Below are 24,506 nucleotides of genomic sequence, written 5' to 3' on the forward strand. Positions count from 1 at the left end.
CTCAGATGTTCAAGAAAGCCAATGTTGTACCCATTCAAAAATCTGGAGACAAAAATAGTGCTACATAGTAGTGTAATTGGTACCACAACCAGTGCCACTTACAAGCGTACAAATGATGAGCTCATATAATTAAACAGCCCGATTAAAATTATCACACTTAAAATTATGCCAAGATGCCCCTTATTCCCCAATTCTTCAAGTGTAATATGCTCTTAATTCTAAGAATTTTCAATCCTAGTGTACAAATGATGAGCCCCCTCAGATTGATTTGCCTACACTTATAAAAGGCACTTCTGTGAGATTGTTGTCCATAAATTTGTTAAAAATATGCCCCTCTTGATATTTTTTTTGCCCACACCTAAAACTAAGCCAAAACGTATTAACACACACCCACACACACATACCCCCCTCACCCACACCCACCCATACACACACACACACACACACACACACACACACACATATTTACTTCTGGTTTCAGTTCAATTGGATACCAGGTTCAATTTGTTTATCTAATATTAAAACAATGTAATTCTTCTAGAATTGCTCTGTGACTCTCTCATTTCTTACATCATAAACATATGATTTTTCCCCTATGAGAATAATACTACATATGGTGTCATCGGGGAGTGTATCGTGGAATTAACAGATAATTTTAATGTTTGTCCTGTCATTAACCACAACTTGTTTCCTTTTTGAAGTGTTGATGACAAACATGGGTCTCTGTGCTTTGAATTCATCTGGTGTGTAATACATGTCAGTATTGCCAGTAGTGACCCTTTTGTATGCTGTAAATGCTTCATATAATTTAAGGAAATCATCCTTCGACATGTCTAAATTATAATTTTCTCTAGGGAATACCTCATTTCTGCCATTTTTAAGATATATGTTCTTGATGTTGCAGTTATCAAATCTACTTGAATTTTTTTCCTGATTATTGTGTCTTTCAGTCTGAAACAATACCACCACAAAATCCGGCATGTCATATTGTATACTGGAGAATGAATTTGTAGCATCAAACTCATAATAAGTACCAGTTGCGGGCTTCTGTACACATTGATATGTATAAAATTGTAAAGGAATTTGTGGATTTTTTATTATATCTGCTTTGTATTTAAGAGCATAACTGGCTTCATATTCAACAACTGGGATTCTTAGCTCCATAGTCTGAATAATGCATTTGCCTTCATCAGGTAGGGTATTGGGCAGAGCTTCCCCTGTAGAGTTTAATGTGCTGTACCTCATCAAAGCATTATTATCATTGGCAGCTCTTCTAAATGTGATTCTTAAACCACCCTTCCACATAATATCTTTGTAATCTGAGAAGAATCCTGGCAACAGGCGCATGGGGAACAGCACTGTGTGGCTCTTAGATAATATTTTATCACCAGCCTCAAATCCACCTATTTTGTAGTAAGAAGCCTCGGTTTTGGATAATTTTAGTGTGGCCAAAGCTGTGGAGGTAATGCCGGGATAATCTATTCTGTTTATAACAACACCATGCTTTCTGATCTCAATTTCAGAGAACAGATGCGGCACAAAATTGTCCACCAATCTTATATTTGAATTTGCCGGATAATCTGTTCCATCGAGCTTTACAACATCAAATTTGATGTATAGATCTGCTCTGGGGGGGTGTATAAAGCCATCCCCTACATCAAGATCAACCTCAATTTCTGTGTTGGGTTGATTTAAATTTGCAAATGTCCTCCTGTTTGGGGGGAATGATTGTAGCTCATAACTCTCAATATTTTCCATTTTTTTTGTATGTATTTTTATTTAAATATTAATCTCTATGATTGCAGTTGTTGTGGCTCCAGCAAAATCAACTAATTCTTCTTTTTCATTAGTGACCATCAATTCAATGTTATCTATTCTATTATGGCACACAGGAAAATATAATGTTGGGGATGGAGTGTAGATGATGGGCTCCATAAATTCAGAATTAGGTTTAAATGTTGCAATGATGCCAGTTTGTTTGTGAGTGCCTATGCCATTTGATTTGGTAATCATACCCTCAGCCACATTACAGTGAATATTCAGAGTCTCTATGGCTAAGAATTTAGGTATATTAATAGCAGTGTGTTTGATGGCCGCTTCAAGTTTTGTGTTGTTCTCAAAGCCTAACAGCTCTCCTATAGTACCCAGATCCACTGTTTCTGTAGCAGATACAATCTCTACTCTGTGAGTGACAGAATTTTGAGTTAATACTATACCTCTGGGTAATTGAGCATTTAGAGTGGACAGATTATACTGCCCTGGAGTGATGACAATTTTTTGATCCCCTACTGCAATTTTGTTGTTGTGGTGAGTAATATTAGGGATCAAGTACATGCCATAAAATGCTCTGAGAGCTATTGTTTTGGGATACACTATGTCATCATGCAATTTGAGTTTCAATATTGAATTTTGGCTGGTGAGATGGAATACCCCCATGATGTTTTAAATACCACAAGGCTTTTTGAAAATTTTCAATTGATGGTTTATTTATTTGAGACATATATGTGAGAACAGATAAACACAAATGTCCACAATTAACATCTTTGAAATTTTGAACACGGGCATTATTGTAATAAAGATAAGTTGATTTTAGATATTTTATTAAATTTTCAGGTGGAACACCTCCAAATGAATCAAACACAAATGCCTCATTGTTTAAATATTTAAGATAACAGATCCAGTGAGTGCCCTGATTTTTGTACTTATCCAAATTAACAATGCCACACTCTTTGTTGAGTGGTTGTTCTGGTAAAGAATCAGACATGTACACACCTCTAAAATTTTTGATGCCCAGTGGCTTGATTAAAGCTTCAATATCTTGGTTTGTAAGCGGCTCTTGTTTTTTTAAACTTATTCATGGCTCTCTTAACACCTTTGCCTTGTTTCTCCATGGCCAGGTTATGGCGCTTCAATTCATCTAATTCTGCCCTATTTTTCTTGGCATCTATTACTGTTTTTGCTATGGCAGCTGATCCCCCAGCCAAGCTCCCAACAGCCCCAAGAGCAGCTAAGATGGCCGGGATAGTAAATATGAAACCCCCCACATGTGATTTTTTTCTAGATTGTTGTAATTTTTTTAATTGGGGGGTACTAAGTAATAATTTCATACCATGGCCCTTGGCAAGACAAGATTTTTTTTTCTTGCGCTGCTTTTTGGTTAAAAGACTATCAATAGTTTTAAGAGATTTAAGACCTGCATAAGGTATTTGATACATAACACCCTTGGCCTTCATTTTAGGTTTATTATATACATATTCACAGCCCCCACCCCAGTTTTTGTTTGGTGTTCATAGCTATGGTGGTCCCCAATGCTGCTATTTTTTCACTTAAAGAAGCATCTTTGCTTACAAATCTACCAAATGCAGCCTCTTCTAATTTCTTGTCTGCAACATGTCTCTTGTCAAGATCAGAATGTGTGTTGTATGCTATGTCATGGTCTCTACAAGCAGCATCTAGAGGATTAACACCAGGATCACCTCTGTTTAATCTATGGTCTAGTTTTGTGCCTGGACCACAATACTGATAGCCTGGAATGTGTAGTTCAAATGGCAGCTTGTTTATAATGTCATTAACCAACCTCCGGCCCTCAGAAATATTCCAAAATTTAGGTGGTAGAGTATTAATAATTTTTATAAGATATCCAATCCCCTTAGTGTCATTCACTATAAAATTAGAAAATTTTGTGCTTATCATGTCCATAATTCGAACCTTTTCATTGTAAAAATTGTGGTTGCCAGCATTTTCCTCCCCAGCTATCACCAATAACCTATCTACAAGTTTCCTGACATCATCAACCCAGACAAATTCTTTAGGCAGGGTGTTGTATTGTTTGATTCCACTACCTGTCTTGATTTGTGACCATATGGGCTTGATTAAATTGTTGTATTTTGCTCCACTGCTAGACTTGACCCTTTTTTGTGTGGGATCATTGTTCTGGTATAGAGCATCTGATTTTATTAATATTTCTTTGTAATGTTCATAATCTTGATCTGTATAGCTGCCAGGCCTTTTCCTAGTCATCAGTTCCCACAATCCATGTGTGCCAAGATACTTAACAAAAGCACCTCTTTCTCCAAGATGAGATTCTGAATATACAATTATATCATCTCCCATAAATGTTACTCTGAAATTGCCAATTCTATGTATGATGCTACCATCACGCTCTGTGTCAGCATATAAGCCAAAGACCTCATCTTTGTTGTCTTTAGGTGTGCTTAAATATTTTTGAGCAAGAAGACCCAATTCAATAGGATCCACAGTAGCTTCAATTCTTCGAGGAGCAACAGGACTAGGTGTATGAATACTGGAAAGTGGGGTGATTGGATAATCTAATATGTTCCTTGCAGCTACAGGTACAAGCTCTGTGATCAAATTTTGATTTTGCTCTGTAACAGTTTTGATATTTTTACCTAATTCACTAATAGCATCAATTACAGGCTGTTCTGTTTGTTTGTGTTGTTCATAAATTCCTCGGTTCTGTGATTTCCATTCCTTAAATCTTTTTACAAGATAATCTCTTAATTTAAGATCATCAATGATTGGCCTTTTCATGGTTATTTATATATGTTTCAATGTCTAGAAAATTGTTGATTTTATTTCTGTATTTGCCACTATTGGGTTTTCTTGTCATATCAATTGAGACAAACCCATAACTGTCCTGGTTCCAGCACCTACTGCAAAACTTGGAAAAATCATTGTAGCTCAAGTCCCCACCTACATATTCATCATGTATGTGTTTGAGGTTGGTATGATCTTGATGAAACACACATATAAAATTGCTGTTGTCTCGGTATTTTTGAAAAAGTCTGTGCAAGGTAGAAGCAATCAATGTTTTTGTGCCGGCCCTGTGTAAAAAAATTTCTAACCTTGTTTTGATTATCCAGTCAAATGTCATCAAACACAACAACTGAATTATCGAGACATTCATGAAGTGGATAACATCTGGTTCAAAAGTGGCAATATCCAATCCATCATATGGTTTCATCAGCTGTTGATATTTTAATTGTTCCAAGCTCTTAGAGAAAACATACAAGTGCCTGTTTTTCCAGTCTAACCAGTTGGGTGCCAATAAAAAATTATCAATCATTAGTGTAGTTTTACCACAAGCCGATGGCCCAACAATAAGACATCTAATATTTTCAGGCAGCAACTTGCCATTTCTCTTAATCTGCTGTTCAGGTTCTGGCAGCCTCTTTATAACATCCCAGGTGTTCATATTATCATTTTGTCTGCATCGATCCAGCTGTGTTCTGAAAGTCCTAGCCATTTGACAAATAACTTGTTGCCTTTTCTGCGGATGATTTTTTCTATGAGATATGTGTCAGGCTGTTTAGTTTTGTTGAGTTCTTCTTCATAGAACCGGCCTTTGAGAATTTCTCCTCGGTGGTCTTTTATTATATATGTGTATCGGGTCCCAGGTTTAACTTGAACCACTGTAAATAATTCAGTGCTCCAGTTTCTTGTAAAGCCTCTTTTGAATAAGTGCTTATATTTGCTGATTCTTACTTGATCACCCACCTTGTATTTGGCCTTTCTTGTTGTTGGCTGGTATCTAGGATAATAAACAGTCCTGATCAATTTTTGCTCATCAGATGAAGTTACTTCAGAGGGTTTCATGTTGATTGTGGAATGAACCGAGTTGTTATATTTATGTAGAAGTTCTGGAAGAATATTAATCCATTTATAATTACCTTGAAGTGTAAATTGTTTATACATAAGATTTTTTAGGGTTTTGTTGAATCTCTCTACAATTGAGGCTTTGAGATCACTGTAACTCGAATAATGTTTTATTGACTGGCTTGTAATAAATTGTTGGAACACAGAATTATAAAATTCTTTGCCATTATCTGTTTGCAAATAGCGCGGTGATCTTCCACTCTGATTGATGATTGTCCTGATGGCTTCTGTAACACATTTTCCAGTCTTGGATTTGAGTGGCACAGCCCAGGCAAATTTTGAAAATGTGTCTATTACAGTGAGTAGATACTTGTAGCCCTTGTTGATTTTATCTAAGTTTTTCAACTGTCCACTTGCCATCTCAATCAGGTCCCCTTGCCATAAATCATCTATGCCTTTTGTGACTACTGGCAGTCTCTTATAATTATGTCTGGCTTGTCTAGACATAATATGTAAACAAGAATATTGCAACTATAGGGTGTTCAGCAGCTGATACTACAGGATTTTCTAAATATAATTTGTCCCCTATTTGTATTTTAAATTCCAGAGAGCCATCATCTTCAGCATAGGCTGTTTCTAATGTATTGGGGTCTGTAAAATCCTCTAACTCTACACTGGTGATTTTTGCTTTCTTATCAGCATTTGTTATTGATAAGGTAGGGTAGTGGTGTGCCTGTGGTTGAAGCCAATATTTGATCTTGATTGGTCTAAGTGTGCCCCCAACAAAAACTGGTAATAAAATTGTGCAGGGGACAGCATATATATTTTGCCACCTGGTGTAAATGGTGAATCATATTCTTTGTTGGAGATGCTGTACAATTCAAGAATTACTGTATGTTTTGGATTCTCGATTATGCCTGTTATTTCTTTTTCTGCTGTAAGCAATCTGCTTGTTACAGATTCAAGATGCTCATTGATGGTCCTAACAACATCATCATGGCCTGGCTTGATTTTTATGTCCACAACAAGTTTCTTGTATTGTTGCACAATCTCTTGTAGCTGGGTGGCAAAAACAGACAAAGCATTTGCTTGATTGGATTCCATGGTCCCTAGCTGTTGCTTGATATTAGCTACAATTTGCTGCAAATTTTCAATAACTGCCAATTTTGAATTTTGAGCAGTAAGATCATGTACCTGTCTTCTGATATCCTCAAACAGGGCATGCAGTTCATAAATATGTTGATTAGTTGGTAGAGTGGCCACTGTCTGAGTAAGTTGTTTGATCTCTGTCTGGATATTCTTGATATCTTCTGATTTCAATATGCGATTCACTGCTCTCTTTATATTTTTAAGTTCCTGTGATGTAGGCAGATTTGTTACAGTATTTTGCAGAGATTCAAGTGCCAATTTCACATTGTTTAATTCAGAAGCATCAGCCACATTTTGCATAGCATCTTGGAGCAGGGCTATATCAGCCTGAGAGGGTGTTGATTGTTGTAAAATTTCAAGTTTTGTTTGGATATCATCGATCAAGTGATGAAAATGAGATAGCTTAGATTCAGTGTTGAGGTTTTCAAGCTTTGTGATCTGACAAGTGTGTCTACAATACCGGGCAGGCGGGATTCTAGAGATTCTTGTATATTTGTCAAATCACTTTGCACTTCTGCTATTGTACCCTCAAGATGGGTTATGGTACTTTGAATTTTTCCAAAATCTTCATATGTTTCAAGTTGCAGCTTGATATTAGCAACACTCCGAGTTATTGCACTCAAAGCATCAGAAGATGGCAAATTGTTCATAAAATTTTCAAGTGTCTCAATTTTTTCTTTAACCTCGGCTATGGCATTGTTCAGAGGGTCCAGATTAGGAATTTGGAGTGATTGAATCTGTTCCTTTAGAGTGGAAATCACTAGATCAAAATCTTCTTGTGATTTTATGCTTTTGACAATTGTTTGGAGCTGTGTCTGGACATTATTTATCTGCTCCTCCAATTGTTGTTTCAATTGCTCCGAGTTGGTGGCCTGGCTCTTAAATTTGGCTTGAAGAGCTGCTACAGCTTCTTCTAAACTTTGAAAATTATCCAATGTGGCCAGGTCAGTATATTTCTGAAGCAGCACTTTGAGTTCTGAGTCAATTTTAAGAAGAGGGTCCATGCATTGTGATTGTAAATTTGTAATTTCTAATTGAAGACTGGCATTGAGTGTGGTTTGTAAAGCTTGTAAATCACTTCTTAATTTCTTGACTCTGACATCAAGCATCAAAATCTCATCACTGTGCTCTTCATGCCTTGTATGGCCAAATATATCATTAGGCATTTTTGTTTAAGTGGTTATTTATTATTGAATATCTGATTCTTAATTCTATAAAAAAAGGTATAAGCTTGTCATATGACCCAGGGACCTCAATATATAAGCAGTCACCAGCAGAAACTGTATATACAGTGCCAGAAATCATGTTTGAGTGCTTAATTCAATAAATATTTCTCCCCACTGAAATCTTGACATCATCCTCAGGGGTTGTAATAAATTGCAATTGACCACCTACAGGTAATTGGTAATGATTTAAATTATTGTTAAATATGTACAATGTTTTACCTGTTTTATCATCAACATCTGTAAGTATGCTGTTCAGATGAATAATTAACAAAGCACTTAGTTTAGATATTATATCAGAAGAGGGTTGTGGTGTTGGCAGCTCCAAAATAGCTTGTTTTTTGAACCCAAATAAGTTCATAGGCATGTTTATTTATTTCAAATCATGCTCTGTAATTGGGCATTGATTGCCATTTTTCAAATCACAATGCCCCCATGGTAGGGTATGTATGCCACATGATAAAATGCATCTCTTATCATCATGTGGGTCCAGAGCCACTTTTCTTACAATATTGCTAGTCAATAAGTGATCCACACTCTGAATTCTGGATTCTGATGTTCTGATTAAACTCTGGGATTTGAGACAATTTTTGTAATCCTCAAATTCAAGCTCTTTGTCAACAGTTACTCTGCCAATGCCCTTGGCCTTTTTGGCAACAACACCACTACATGTTTCAAAACTGTACATCTTGGCTCTTAACCCAGCAAATGCCACAATAACACCACCAAGTGTCTCATCTTTTAACTTGCCAGGCACTTTTTTGTTGTGGTGTTTAATTTTTGAATGTTCAGTGTTATCAAAATATTTAAACAATTCAGGCTGTGCAATATCTTGATAAACATCTTCTGTTTGAATATCAAGAACAAAACTATCTGTGTCCATGTACATCAATTTTACACGATCCTTATAAAAGGGCTTCAACACTTCATAATACAATTTTAACATGTGTAATTTGGCCAATTCCAATATCACAGCCCCTACATAAATAGGCTTATCAAACTTGATCTTTGTTTTTTTCATGTTGAAGAGTGCCATATTTTCATCAAAAAATTTTCTATAATTGAAATTAGGCTTTGCAATCAATTTTTTGCTCCGGCTGGGGTTAGTAATTATTTTAACATCAATATGTTTTCTGACATTTTCAATTGTTTTGCCATACACTGAATTGACCATCAATTTAAACAAAGATTTATCAAATTGGCTCATTGCAGATGTTCGAAGCTCTGTGTTTGTATCAATATATGGTTTCAACCATCTTGAGTGCCTGAACCTCAAAACTTTTCCAACTTTGGTCACTTGAACACCATGATTCATCAGGAACTGGAGGTTTTTGTAATATATGACATAATCCTGTTTCGGCTCTAGAGTCATCATCAATTTCTTCTGTTTAGAGCCAGATGAACACTTAACCTCAGGAATTGGGGGCAGATCAGACAATGTGCTGTGTAAATCATTAGGAATTGTCAGATCAACCTCTAAGAACAGGCCATAGTTACTGTCATCAAAGTCCTTAAGATCTTCAATATTGAAATTTTCAACCCACTCAAGCCCTGCATATGGCAATTTATCCATCATAGCATAACCATAGAGGCTGTTGGCATCTACATACAGTATATAATTTGATGGCAGTGCTGGATCATAATCAGGAATATATTTGTTATTTGCTCTGGCATATCTCTGAGAACATTGCACCATGCCTCCTCTTATACATTGTTCCATAAACAGATACATATCTTGATCCTGGATCAGATCCAATTGAATTTTAGTGTTTAAAAACATTGCAGACCATGCTAGGCCCGGAGCACTGTAAAAATACATTGGATCCAGCTTATAATTTTGCATGGAAGATTTTCTGAATGCCTGCAATATATCAGCTAAGAGAGTCACATCAAGTTTTAAATATGCCTTGTGATAATCACCAAATGTCTTGCATTTTAAATTGTTCCACATCAATTGGGCACGGTGATAATCATCATCAGTGATTCCAGATGCTCTGATTTTGCTGTAAAACCCTTGTTGTGGTGGCAGAGAACACTCATCAAATTTAGAAAAATCTGTAACATAATCATATGGATATACACCCTTCCGCCTAATTAATTTCAGGTCCTGATTTGGAAACAAAGCACATGTGATTTTGAATTGATCATCAGATAATTGAGTGGCCAGTGTAGCCAGGCTAGCCGATAAAATTCTGTAAGAATCAAGAAATCTTAAGTGAATAGAAATACCATTAACTTTAATTATTTTGTTAATGGCAATATATTTCTCATCATTTTCAGCTAAAATATTTAAATTCTGCTTGTTAAACCCCTCGTACCTGATCAAATGATGAAAATCATAATTGGATGCTCCATGGCAAAATATGGGGACAAATTTTGGTCTCTGGATCTCAATATTACAGCTTTTACACAGTGCCATTAAGAATTTACCATCTGTATGAGAATGGTGATGAACCTTGATATTTGCATCTGAAAATTCAGAATCACATACCGGGGATTTTTCTGCTTTGTTGAAATCTTCAATCTGTTTCTCTGTTAAAGGCAACATAGGTTTTGATTTTAATAAAATATTAGATGCTATGTCATGGCACTCATTTTCTATTCTATGAGCAAATTCTTTGATGGCATCTGGTCCCATGTATAAATATTCTTTACAAACAACACCATCCTGTACAACCACATAATAAAAACTGGAAGGTTCATGTAACTGGTATGGTGTAATTGAAGGTTCATCAGGATCTGGGCTACAGAATGCAAGAGGTTTGAGATTTGATTCAAAATCACAGACTATATATGCTGGGTGTTCCAACAGGGCTTCAAATTTTTTGAATTTTGCATTTTCACTTGGCTTTGGCATCACCATATGAACAGGTTTATGGTTGCCACAGTATTTCAGATGCTCAATTAACTTGTTTTTAGCAATTTCTGCATTTTTTTCACGAACCCCATTCACCATTTTTCTACCATCAAATACAGACAAACATCTTCTGCACAACTTGAATATTCTATGAGTTTTGTCTAGTTGTGTTCTGACTAAAGCTTCAAGATTATGTATCAGAGTGTAATGATATGTGCCATCCTTTTCAATTAAAAGCAGATCAATCGGAATAGCAGATTCATCATCAAGTGTACTGATTCTGAGAGGATCTATCAAGCAATTGTCACGGCCAGTAGAACAAGTAAATACATTAATAGATAATTGTTTGCCATTGATGTGCCTGGCCTTTTTTTCAAATTTATCAATATTCTGAACAGACATTGGATATTCTAAACCCTCCATTGCTTCATCAAAATCATTTTCATGTTGTTTATAATAAGTTATTCTCTCAGGATTGCTTGAAACTGGATACAAAGCAGCTAAAATACACCACAAAAAGCATTTCTGGTCATTATTTTTTATATTAACCACGGCTGTTTTGTTTTTGATATTGGCAGGTAAAGGCACATAAGTGGAACCTTGTAATGGGCTGAATTCAGAAATATTAATATATAACTTGTGTGGAGATCCGCATAGGCTCCATCCAGACTCTTTTGCTGCAAATTCAGAGTGTTTAATATTCAATTGATCTATCAAGCTGCTTATTATTTTGTCTGAATTTGCATTTGAATATACCGGTACAGTTTCTGTTATGTGGGGCTGTGTAAATTTTGTGCCATTTGGCTTCTTATATTGTGTAAACAATTTGAGAGACAGCTTATAAGAGCCATTTTGTGCATTTAGAATTGCCTGCACATCTGGATTTATACTCTTCAAAAAATTCTTAATGTCACATCTTGGCTCTGATACAAACCGGTGATCCCTTAATTGGCCGTTAAAACTGCTATGGATGGGTTCATAGCGTGGCTGCTTTGCCGGTCCAGCATTAACAGGTGTTTCATGCTTTCTTTTCAGACTAGATGTAGATGGTTGTGGGGGCAATGTTGATGACTGTACAGAACAAGAACCCACATGTCTATTGAAATATGCCTTGCTAAATATTTTATTGCATTTAGAACATATTTTAGTGGGAGTTCTGAATTTGCCTGGGTTACAATTCTTTTGGTGTCTGGCCGAATTGGGGCTGGATATATTCTTATTACACTGATTGCAATATTTTTGATTTGGCATTTTTGTTGTTGGTTTATTATATAAGATTTCCTGGGGTTCAATTCAGAATTTTGTACTTAATATATATATATATATATATATATTTTGTTCAGCTGTGTGCTTTGTTTATTTCTTGTGTATATTTAATATGTTAATATTTTTAATTTTTATTGTCAGTTTATTATATAATTTTTTTTGGGTTTTAAACCAAAACTCTATGCTTATTATGACAGGTTGTAAAGCTAATAGCCCACAAGTGGAAAAAGAGAATAAATATTGATCTACACTGACCTTCCGCAAATGCCTGCACAGACATGCATGTCTAGAAAGGCAATGACCTAGCGCTGTGTTATGTATTGATTTTTGTATAACAGGCTGGGACAGATATAAGCCTGACTCTAAATAAGAGTGGATTACAACAAACAAGCTGGATGCAACAAATATCAGATTTTTTATACAAAATATAAGCCCTTTTGTTCAATATACCAGAAATATATTTAGTATGAATAATAAGAATTAAGCCAAACAGGCCTGTAAGTATGAGAAGCACTGTAACAACACATCTGTTCTCCTCAGCCACTCTCACAATACTGGCCGAGGAGTAAAGCAAAATCTCTTTATATACCCTAAGCATGGATTAAAACATCTGAAACAACAAAGCAATCAGAATATAACACATCATCACATTATGTCATAATTAACCAATCAGAAAACAACACATGCATAATAATTTATTGCTTAATATTGGATAATAATTTGTTGCACAGCATGATGTAATAGCTCTTGCATCATAATTTGTTGCATAATATTGGATAATAATTTGTTGCACAGCGTGATGCAATGGAAATAAACCAGAAGTAAGCATGTATGTGTGTGTGTGTGTGTGTGTGTATGTGTGTGTGTATGGGTGTGTGGGTGTGTGTGTGTGTGTGTGTGTGTGTGTGTGTGTGTATGGGTGGGTGTGGGTGAGGGGGGTATGTGTGTGTGGGTGTGTGTTAATACGTTTTGGCTTAGTTTTAGGTGTGGGCAAAAAAAATATCAAGAGGGGCATATTTTTAACAAATTTATGGACAACAATCTCACAGAAGTGCCTTTTATAAGTGTAGGCAAATCAATCTGAGGGGGCTCATCATTTGTACACTAGGATTGAAAATTCTTAGAATTAAGAGCATATTACACTTGAAGAATTGGGGAATAAGAGGCATCTTGGCATAATTTTAAGTGTGATAATTTTAATCGGGCTGTTTAATTATATGAGCTCATCATTTGTACACTTGTAAGTGGCACTGGTTGTGGTACCAATTACACTACTCTACATCATACAGACCAATATCACTCCTGTCTATAATCTGTGAAAAAATCATTAAGGACAAATTATTCAGTTTTACATCTTCGCATATCAGTACTGTCCAACACGGATTTCTTCCAGGTAGCTCTTGCTTGACTAATCTTTCAATTCTCCTTTCACATGCCACTAGGGCTATTTCCAAAAATTCCCAGCTAGATGTGATATACTTGGATATTTCAAAAGCCTTTGACAAAATAAACCATGCCCTTCTTATTCACAAATTACGAACTAGATTTCACATACATGGCATAGTTCTCTCCTTAATCCTGGATTATCTACACTCACGTACACAGCGTGTCACTCTTTCAGGCGTCTCTTCTGATTTTCTTCCTGTCTTTTCTGGGGTGTCACAAGGGAGCGTCTTGGGCCCTCTCTTGTTCATCCTACACATGGACGATCTCCCTCAAAGACTTTCCTCACTTCCTGTCAATATACTCATGTTTGCTGACGACTGTAAACTTTTCAAATAAATCTCAACCACACAAGATGCTGTGATTCTCCAGAATGTTCTTTCCGAACTTGTCACATGGTGTAAGCAGTGGAATCTACAACTTAACCCGCAGAAATTTTCCTCCCTCACAGTCTCTTTAAAAAAGAACAAAATACATTCTCATTATGTTCTGGAAAACAATTATATTACCATAGCTGCGACCCAAAAAGATCTAGGTGTTATCATAGATGAAAAACTGAATTTTAAGGAACACATCGCAGCTACAACTAAAAGTGCAATGCGCCTCTTAGGCCTCCTCTACAGATTCACTGAAATTGATACTCCAACTTCTCTTAGCCTATTTTTCAAGTCATTCATTTCTCCTCTTCTTGAATACTGCTCTCCAGTCTTGGCCATGGCTTCCAATACAAATCTTTCTAGCATGGATTCCGTCCTCAGCTTCTTTACCGCCATTGTTCTTCATAGAATTCCTTCTCCGCGGCATCTTCAGAAACCTGACATCCTGACTACTTTGAACATCCAGTTACTGCAGACCCGACGCGATATGGCCGATATGAAATTTTTCTATAACATCATCAATGGAAAATTAAGATCTGAATTTCTTCTTTCAGAATTCAACTTCAGAGTTCCCTCTCGATCGACCCGAAACACTGAATTGTTCCACACCTCCACCGCTAGGCTTTCCCTTATACAGCGCGCTCTATTCCACAGGCTGCCCCAGTTCTACAATAATTTACCCACAAACATAGACATTTTTGCCCCTGAAAGTATTTTCCGATCTTCCCTAAAAATGAATATGTAAATCTTTGTTTGTTTCCTTGTTTATGTCTTATGTTTATATTTAACCTTTCTTGTTTTTACCTAAAACCATCTTGACTTGTTCTTGTTATTTGTTAGAGTTTTCAGTGTAAAATGGCCTTAAAAGTGCTGTATCTGAAACTTGGAATAAATAAATAAATAAATGTACCTTTGGGTTTGCCTAGTACTATATTGCCATCTTGCGGGAAAAAGTGTACATCAGTGTCGGAGTTAATGGCTGTCTTACAAACTGGACTTGGTGACCGCAACTGTATTGTTTAATCAAAGGTAATGTTTACGTTACTGCACTTCCACAGACACTGCAGAAGTGCATCAACATTGACATTGGAAACGTTACACAAGACATGCTTGAGAAGGTTTGGCAAGAATGGGACATCTGTCGTGCCAGAGGTTGGGCACACATTCGTTGCATTTAAGGTGTGTGTAAAACTTCAAATATTCATTTTCAAATGGTGCTTATATCATGTATTTCTGTTCATTATTGGTAAAAATATAGTCTTACTAAATCAACCAATAAAATTTGAACACCCAGTATAACCTTTGATCACATTGATAAATATTTTATTTTGGCAAAAAATCAAAGTATTAATCTGCAGCAGTGAACTACGTCACGAAGAAACATTACACGAGGAGAGACTGATTGGTTGACGAGATGCCGTGCACGTGTAGCTAAGAAACTGCCTTTGACTACTATATCGGCAGCCATGAGAGAGAGAGAGAGAGAGAGAGAGAGAGAGAATGAGAATTACTTGATCGGTCTTCAGTTAAGTAATATTAATTTTTCTCTTAGACAACTTTCCTATTGTGGACAGATAGTTGGGTTGTGTACTTTACCTGTTATGAGAAAACTGTTGTTGGTAATTATAAGGTGACAATAAGCAAGTTGTCAGTTGAGTAGTCCATCGAATAAAATAAATACAATTTTAATTATAATTTATTTATTCTCTCCGTCATCAAGGAAAGGAATCCTCTCTCTATCATGCTAGCTTTCTCAGTCACATAAATTATGCACTTACTGAAATCAGGTTCTTGAATTATAGTAAACTAGCTGATTATCCGGCGTTGCCCTGGTATTTTTATTCATCCCAATCTTCTATTAGACAGGAAAATAATGAATTATAACTATAGTGTAAAATGTAAGTAATTTTATTTACCGGTATTACAAGTATAAGTACAGTATACAAATTATAAAGTAAAATCTTTTACAAATCCATTATAATATTAATTTAACTCAAAACTTGATTATAAACATCATCTTTAGTTTCTCCTACAGGAGCAAGAATAAATAAATTGAAGGGCATTGGGAATGTCACTCTTTTTCTTAGCGACCCCGAAAACTATAGATTAGATTATTTTTACATGTCACCCCTTCCCACCCCTACCCCTAGGGGTGCCAGGGGTGTCTTACCCCAACAGCATTTCTTTCCAGATTGTAAGTCATATGTGTACCAAGTTTGGTTGAAATTGCTCCACGCGTTCGATAGTTATGCCGGAAGAAACATACATACATACACACATCCTAGTATATACATGTATGTTGTATAAAGGTAATTACAGAGACACTACATATCCCTGAAATAAATATACAGGATAATTTGAATAATTTAATTGATTTAATTGTTGTTTTAAGTCCATTTTATGCACATTAAGGCTAATTGGGACTGGACCTACAGTTTAAAGTGGAATCCGAACCACTATGTGCCTCCACCGGGTATCGAACCCGGGATAATTGGAATAAGTTGTTGTGTTTGTTGAACATCCTGGTACTTGGTTTGCATTAAGCACCTCTGACGAAACCAGGTTTTTATTAGTTGTAATCATGGACAGTTCTGGGTTGTGATGATTCTATTGAAAGCCACTGGTATGTTTTTCAACCCAGAAATGTCTGTGACTGTACAACGTATTGGTTAAGCACCGATATAGTCGGTCGTAACATTTACCTGACAGGTGCTGGGTTTGATTGATTTGCTTTAATTAACTTCCCTTCTCGTGCCACAATTGACTAATTTCCGAAGATTGGAAAGATTCATGGCCAGTCTAGGATTCGAACCCGGGACCCCTGGCGTCGTAGCGCGATGTGATAATCACTCCGTCACGGGGACTGCATTTTGCAGACTAGCGAGGTTCTGGCGCCTTTACTCACAGCTAGTACAGAGAGACCCAAAAAAGTTAACCGAAATGTAGAACCGTTGTATTATGTGTTGCGTTACATTTCTTGGGCCTCCCTGTATAAATCTCTGTGGGACTCGTGTTGTGTTGTACACACATGTTTGTAACTATCACTTCATCCATCTCATCACCCTTCATATTAATCTTCACGATTAGTCAAAGCGGCAGAAAAGCGAAGTAAAATCAATCAATCAACATGTACAGGGTGGCCCAAAAAAGGTAACCGAACATATAAGGTAACAGTTCTGCATTCGGTTGCCTTTTTTGAACCACCCTGTACAACATGATTGAAAACACATCATCGCTTTTCTACACAGTCTCCACATGATAATCACTCGATGCTAGTTTCGATGAATATGCAGGATATGGATGTTATACAATGTTGAATGAGCTGTGTGTAGCCTCGCGTTATCTTGCTGAAAGAGCAAACCAGAAGTGAGCAAACCGCGATTGCAGGTTTAAAGTGGTTCTGAAGCATTTCACAACTTTGGGATTTGACCTTTACAGTCCTACAAGAGCGTGAGCATCATCGCAGTGCGAGACCGATCGGGGGGAGCTGCGTGGGTCAAAGTTGACACTCCGCTTTTAAACTTTCTGTGCCACTCATGAACCTGCTGAAGCCACACACAGGAATCACCATACTACGCATTGATCCTCAGATGAATGTCTGTTGGTTTTGCACTCTCACTATCCAAAAACCGAATAACAGCCCGCTGCTTTTCTGTGATACACGTCTCCAAGTGGGCGGCAATTTTGATGTAGTTTCTAATTAGGACCAAGTGGAGATAATTCTTCTTTGGCGACAAGAGCGAGTTGGGAAATATCGGAAGAGGTCTATATTGCTATAAAAATCGCAGCTTGAAGATAATTTAAAATGCAAAGAAACATGATTTAATACTTGAAGAAGTGCGTTTAGTCTTTTGGCGGACAAGCGGTGCAATTTTTGCATTGACAGAGTGCTGTTCATCAGTTCCCTTATTGGTCCTACACTTTATGGTCACCCTGTATTTTCTGCAATACCTTCACAAAAATAGTCTGTGAGGGACGGCATCTTCACACTGACCTAGGAGCGATACACTAACTAACTAACTCTCTAGCCTTCTTAAACCCGAAGGTTTATGGCTGCAGCAACGCAAGCCTTTATCTGTCCCTATCCTACGCAAGATCAATCCAATCTTTTCCATCCTGACTGATTTCCTTTAGGTCCATCTCAACTTTTTCCCTCCATTTTCGTCTGGGCTTTCCTACAGGTCTCTTACCGTCAGGTTTCCCAACAACAAGCCTGTAAACTCCTCTTTCATCTCCCATTCGTGCCACATAGCCTGTCAACCTAAGTCTTCTTCCGACATCTTCCCTGTTGGTAAATTAGATTCGATTTACGTCACGCGAAGAGCACTATTGACCGACCTATTATACACGTCCCTTGCGTATAAGAAAATATCAAGGGAAAAATAGTGGAATAGGTGCGTGTTGGGGAACCTCTGGAATTGACCATTTGCGAGGATATTCGTTTGTCGTGAAAAGAGAATGAAACTTTTAAGTTGCCCGTTTTAACAGCTTTTGTTCCACCGCTAGGAAAACAAAAGGGCTTGAAAGGACAACTAAATAGAGTCCTGTGTGTTGTCCTTTGAGGTTATGTGCCAGCGTTTTTTTCCCGCCCCAGTTTACCAGAGAAACAGGTAGGTGGCGGACAGTGGGTTTGAACTCTCGATCGATCCTTGCTGACAGGGTTGCCAGATGTAGAGAAATTTACGTCGGAATGTTAAATTAAACCGGCACTTCTGGGACACTTTCAAAGTTCGTTTGTCAAAGTTTAGGCTGGCCAAGGCTGGACCTACAGTACAAAGTGGGATTAGATTAGAAAACATAATATTTGGATTCAGCATACCCAAAAACATAATGTTTGACACGAAGATCACTATTTTGTTTCTGCTCCTTCAAAAGTTAATAGGGACTCATTTCGTATGGCCGCCATTTTGTTTTTTAGCGATTTGAAGCATATAACACCAAAATCGAGAGTGACAAACAAAATATTCGTAATCAGCACATCAAATACATTAAGAAAATGTTGTTTGCCTGCTTTTCCTCAAAAATGCTTCCTACAGTCAAAATTTTCGAAAATTGTCCCAGTCTAGTAGTGAAATCGTGAGACTCTCTGCTAAACTCGTCGGTGATTAATGCCATGGGTTGAAATCTGTCTTTGATTTGAAGTTACTCCAATGTGTAACTATAAAGACTATTTTAACGACGGCCTCTGGTGTGTTTTCCATGCATGTCTGATTGCATCGTTCTAATTCTTTAGCAGTGGAGGGGGCAAGGACAAAAACAGGGAGGGGGCAAGGACACTTTACTTTACTTTACTTGTTTTTTGATTGATTGATTTGGTGTCTTAAGTACACTTTATGGACAGTAAGGCTTATTGGGACTGGACCTACAGTTTAAAGTGGGACCCAAACCACTTGATTACAAGGCGACAACGTACTTCACTTGGTGGATAAGGTTTATCATGGCGCGGAGGGCAACTGCCCCCCCCCCCGCCCCACGTCCTCTAACCTGATACTATCCTATATTTCTTTGCTATTGTGTTTTATTTGTGTTTGTTATGTAATGAGTAGGATTTTAAGGTGCAGCACTTTTACAAAAATATAGCTTTTTTTACACCGATCCTTTGAGAGATGCATTTTAGGACATAAAATCAATCACACTTTGTTGCACCTATCTGCACTTTTCTGTGATATTAGCACATTTATCTTCTTTTCATCTCCTCTTTGATGCATCAGCAATATAAATTATACCATGTTTACTATAAATTATGCTATTTGCTACAGTATTGTATAAATGTCAGTGGTTTAGACCTGAATAAAGGTATTTTATCAGCACCCTTTGAAAATATTTTCAGAACTTTTTTTTTCCCTTTCCCGGCCAAAATTTTGCACCTTAAAATCCGTTCCCGAGTAATGACACAATGGTAATGAATGATAATTACATTCAATTTATAGAATAATGTATTGTAACGTATTTACTCTGGTCAGGACACGAATCCGGAACGTTCGGCAGTGAAATTGTTAGTTGAACATTGAAATCACTCTGTCATCAAATATATTTCAGAGTGTCTAACAGTCAAGAAAAAGTCAAGAAATGATGCTTGTGGTCAAGAATTTGTACTATTTCTTCACAGTATAGTAAATTTACATTGTCATATACCTGAACTGGGATTAAACAAAAATTGAATTTGGAAATCTAAAATTGTATCGAGTTCTGGTTATGATTTTTTCTCTTTATTTTTTTAAGAACTGCATTCTTATATGCGTGAAGTTTTGTAAAAATATTGAAGTAATGTGATCATTGCCCATCCAGTATGAAGTCTAAATTATTAATTTTTATTTGCATTAATAATTAGAGCAAGTTTAAATCTCTTGTTAAAGTTCAGTTTTCATCGTAACTGGCCTCGTTGTAGGGGGTTTTCATTAAAAAAAATTCTTAGTTTCCAAGTGTACCTAAGTAGGGGACGATTAAGTGAATGTTAAGAAATAGGTCAACAAAAAGAAAAGAAAAAGTCATGAAGAAATCAAGAATTTTGGATTTGTTATTATGGTAGACCGCCTGAAATTTGATTCAGTTATAGTTCACGACACAGCCAATCTAATATCGAATGTATTAATATCAGGAGCGCATATTCCAGGCTAGCTAGGCTATCTGCGAAGCCTGAAGTCTAGAGAATAAAATACAGGAAGAAAATCGATCAGAAATTATAAATAAAATTATTCATATCAGTGAGTAATATGGAGTTTGCAACCTGATTTCTTGTGAGTTGGCAACCTGATTTCCTATGAGTTGGCAACCTGATTTCTTATGAGTTGGCAACCTGATTTCCTTTGAGTTGGCAACCTGATTTGCTATGAGTTGGCAACCTGATTTCTTATGAGTTGGCAACCTGATTTCCCATGAGTTGGCAACCTGATTTCTTATGAGTTGGCAATCTGATTTCTTATGAGTTGGCAACCTGATTTCCTTTGAGTTGGCAACCTGATTTCTTTAAACTGGCAACCTGATTTCTTAGGAGTTGGTAAACTTATTTCTATTCATAACCTATGTCATAGTGAGATACCCCTGATCTTGGACTCAGCATACGCCACTGCTTAATATAAATTATTTAATTGCAAGTTTAAGTGACCATTAAAGTTGAGTAGTCGAGCCACGATCTCGGCACTGAAGGTTCGAAGTTTCTAGTTCAGATCTTGGCATGGATATTCCTTCGCAATTACGTCACCATTAATCTTAAGTGCGGCCAATAAGGCTAAGAGCAAGAAAAGCTACACAAAATAAGATAAACAGAGGAGAGGGTTGATATAAATTATGTAAACATCTTTTTCCAATATAGATTTCCTAGCAATCTGCCAACAAGAGGCTTCTTGCACAAATAAACTACATGACCTGAAAAAACAGGTTCCTCTGCTGGAAATTTAATTAAGATTAATTGTGACGAGAATAAAGAACGAGTCCAACGCAATGTACTCAACCTCAAAAACCTTTATTTCTATTTTCGTTAATTTATGTCGCTTTTCTACTTTTTGTATTAATCGCGACGATGGAAAATAACAATAAAGTGTTGAAATGGATGATGGGACAAGAACAATGATTCACCCATGGTTGAAACCTGGGACCTCCGATTACGTAGAGCGTTGCGCTGACTACCGCTTCACTTATCGCGCAGACTGAGAAGCCTAATAGAGGCTGGGCTTACCGTGTAAAGTTTTACCCGAGCCAATATGCAATGCTTCTCCTCCGAGGATCAAACACGCGATTCCCTTACGTAGTTGCCATACACCATAGAAGAGATAAGCTATTTGAGACTTTAGATACAGTTAATGTTGAATTCAAATACTGCACAATGTGCCTCCATAGGGGCCCATTGATTACAAGGCGATAGCATTATCACTACACCATCTGCCAGGCTCACAAACTCATGTCCACAAGGGTCAAGCACAGTTCAAGGTAGGATTCGAACCAGTGACCCGTTTGCCTACTGGGAATTGATTCCAAGGTACCTTTGTTAGAAGGAAATAACATTCTTCCTCCTGGATGTACAGTAACGTCTTAGGAGGAATGGGAAATAATTCGGGTAGCGCAAGAGAAAAAAGCATCGGCACTGGCAACACTGGTGGCTGGTGCCTTCTCCAGCTGTGCGGGACCTGTGCGAGTGAGCTAGTGCGTGTTACCGGACGTGCAGCATCCGTGGTCCAGATCTTCGCAAGTTCCGCGATCTCTTCCACAGTCGTGCAGGTAAGGTACAAAGACCCTCACTACTTCTTATTAAACTTTTCCTGTAAGCAAATTACAGGTCCTCACACACTTCACTCTCTCCGAACATGACCACGACTAGTTCTAAAAATGAAGATAAACGTTTCTTGCACGTCCAGATCCGGTGTCCAACCATTCACGTATGCAAACGAGCTATAATCTCTACATTTCTCTTTAGGACATTGGTTTGTCAATCATTAGCTTAATGGTTAACACGAATCGCTGTATCGTCGGTTGGATTTCAAGGCCTTCCCGACCGTTTAGCGGTAACGCCGTCGCGTTTCAATCAACGAGTCCCGGGTTCGGTACCCGATGGAGGCACAGTGCTTCAGATCCAATTTTAAACTGTAGGTCCAGTCTCTATTAGTATTTCGAAATAAGATGGACTTAAAAGAAAATTTTCCTTGTGTAGCTTGGACACTTTCATTTTTGCCGTATCTAATTCTAAATTGTCCGTATCTAACTCTAAACCAGTGGCGGCGATTAGGAGGGGCAAAGGGGAACAGTTGCCTCCATTTTTTTGCAACCTTTTGCCCCCATACAATAAGCTCTTAATGCTAAGCCTTGTCTACGAAAGGGCCTCCCCGATGGCGCAGTGGTAGCGTCTTCGTCTAATATTATAGCGGTCCCGGGTTTGATACCCGCTGGAGGGACATAGTGGTTAGGATCTCATTTTAAACTGTAGGTCCAGTCTCAATTAGACTTACTGTGCATAAAGTGGACTTAAAACACAAATTCATCAATCAATCAAAAAAACATTGTCTACCAAGAATAAAACTGTCCTTGCGCTCTCTACCAATTTTGGCACCCAATCGGCGCTCCTGTTCTAAACTGTTCAAGTATGTGCACAAATTCGACTTGAAATGAATGTAGCAAATTTTTAAATTCATTACACTATTCATGAAGGCAGAAAACTTTTAGACAAGTGCACGCTGAAAAGTAGATTCATCAGCTGAAACAAGAAAAAATGCATAAACTTACATCAAATGTTTAAGTGCATCATCAAGAAAGATGCAGCAATTTGCATAAGAAAAACGCATCCATTAATGCATCTAAGTACAAATCGACATATAAATAAATACTCACTTGCATTGCTTAATGTACTTTGGCGTTACTTTTACAAACGATGTACTGAAGAATACATCGAACTGTAAACGTGATTCTTGGTAGAGGCCAAAAAACATACGTAGTGCATCACATAGATTTAATGCATCTCGATTTCTGTGTGAACATGCAGTGTGTCCCATAATTTTCCGAACTGAGGTCATACTGCACTTACATATTGTACGATTTGGAAAAACACCGCTTCTCCAATTACCCTGATGATCTCTCTCTCTCTCTCTTGCTAGTAAAGTTGAACGTTGGGGAAGGATCCTCTTAAAAGTTACAGTAACACAAGCGACACCACCGTACGTCTCCATTTTGAAAATGCATAGAGATTTTTTGGGTTTTTTCCTCATCAATTAATATAAAATTCAACATTTATATATTTTTCCAAAATATATGTAAAAATTTTACACCTTAAATGCACCATATTTAATCAATTAGATGATGAAAATAAAGTGTTTAAGGGTAAGGGAGGGGAATGGGAGAAATATCTACCTCCAAAATATTAGGCCTTATTTTACACGTGTGTTCTGGGGGGAGATTCTGAATTGAGCGTTGGGGGGACAATGTCCAACTGTCGATCTTAGATTAATGGCTGGTATTTTAGTTAGAGGGGGATTGAGCATTAAATTGAGGGAGGTATCCAATTCTTGTGTATTACTATTGTCTTGGACTGTTGCGGAAATTCTTGTGTGGAGACTGAGAATTATTTTTTTCGAGGAGGTAATATCCACTCTTCAATATCAACAGTGAGTCTAAAATTGGCAAGGAAATTTTGGTCGTAGGATTGAGTATTAAATTTAAAGGAAGAGATAGGAAGCTCTTGATAAAGTTTTAAATCTTAGATTGTCAAAGGATTTCTGTAGTGCAGAGACAGAGTTCGAACATTAAATATTGGAGACTGTATTTCGAGACGTTTCTACCCCAAACGTGCCAGAAGAGAAGCTGGAAAATACTAATTATCTCGGGATCCTAAGAAAGTATTGACACCCCATGAAATTAATATTCTTGAAAGCCTGCATGGATGTAAAAAGTTTCTTGTTCGCATCGCTCGCAATAATGTATTCCATGAATGCGTGTTTGTTTGACGCTTTACTGAGGTGAACGTGAAGTTTTATACTATAGGTGCATCCAAGACATAAGCTATATTCTCGATATTCATTAATAACATCACTTCTTAAAATATAATCCTTAGTGTTGGTATACTGCTTCATTTAAAGCAGGTGCAACATTTGC

At 37.2% G+C, this 24,506-nt stretch overlaps 1 protein-coding gene across 1 annotated transcript in view; it reads left to right on the forward strand.

Annotated features, from left to right (window-relative positions):
- Positions 1-22,061: 22,061 nt before the first annotated feature.
- The window catches only part of LOC146004971 (uncharacterized), a 628,831-nt gene continuing 626,386 nt past the window's right edge, over positions 22,062-24,506 (forward strand). Inside the window, exon 1 of the mRNA XM_083144050.1 lies at positions 22,062-22,145. The gene's annotated coding sequence lies outside the window, so the exon portion shown is untranslated. The remainder of the gene's footprint in view (positions 22,146-24,506) is intronic.

This window comes from Lepisma saccharinum, chromosome 22 (assembly GCF_977018435.1).
Source record: "Lepisma saccharinum chromosome 22, izLepSacc3.1, whole genome shotgun sequence".
NCBI classification, from domain to species: domain Eukaryota; kingdom Metazoa; phylum Arthropoda; class Insecta; order Zygentoma; family Lepismatidae; genus Lepisma; species Lepisma saccharinum.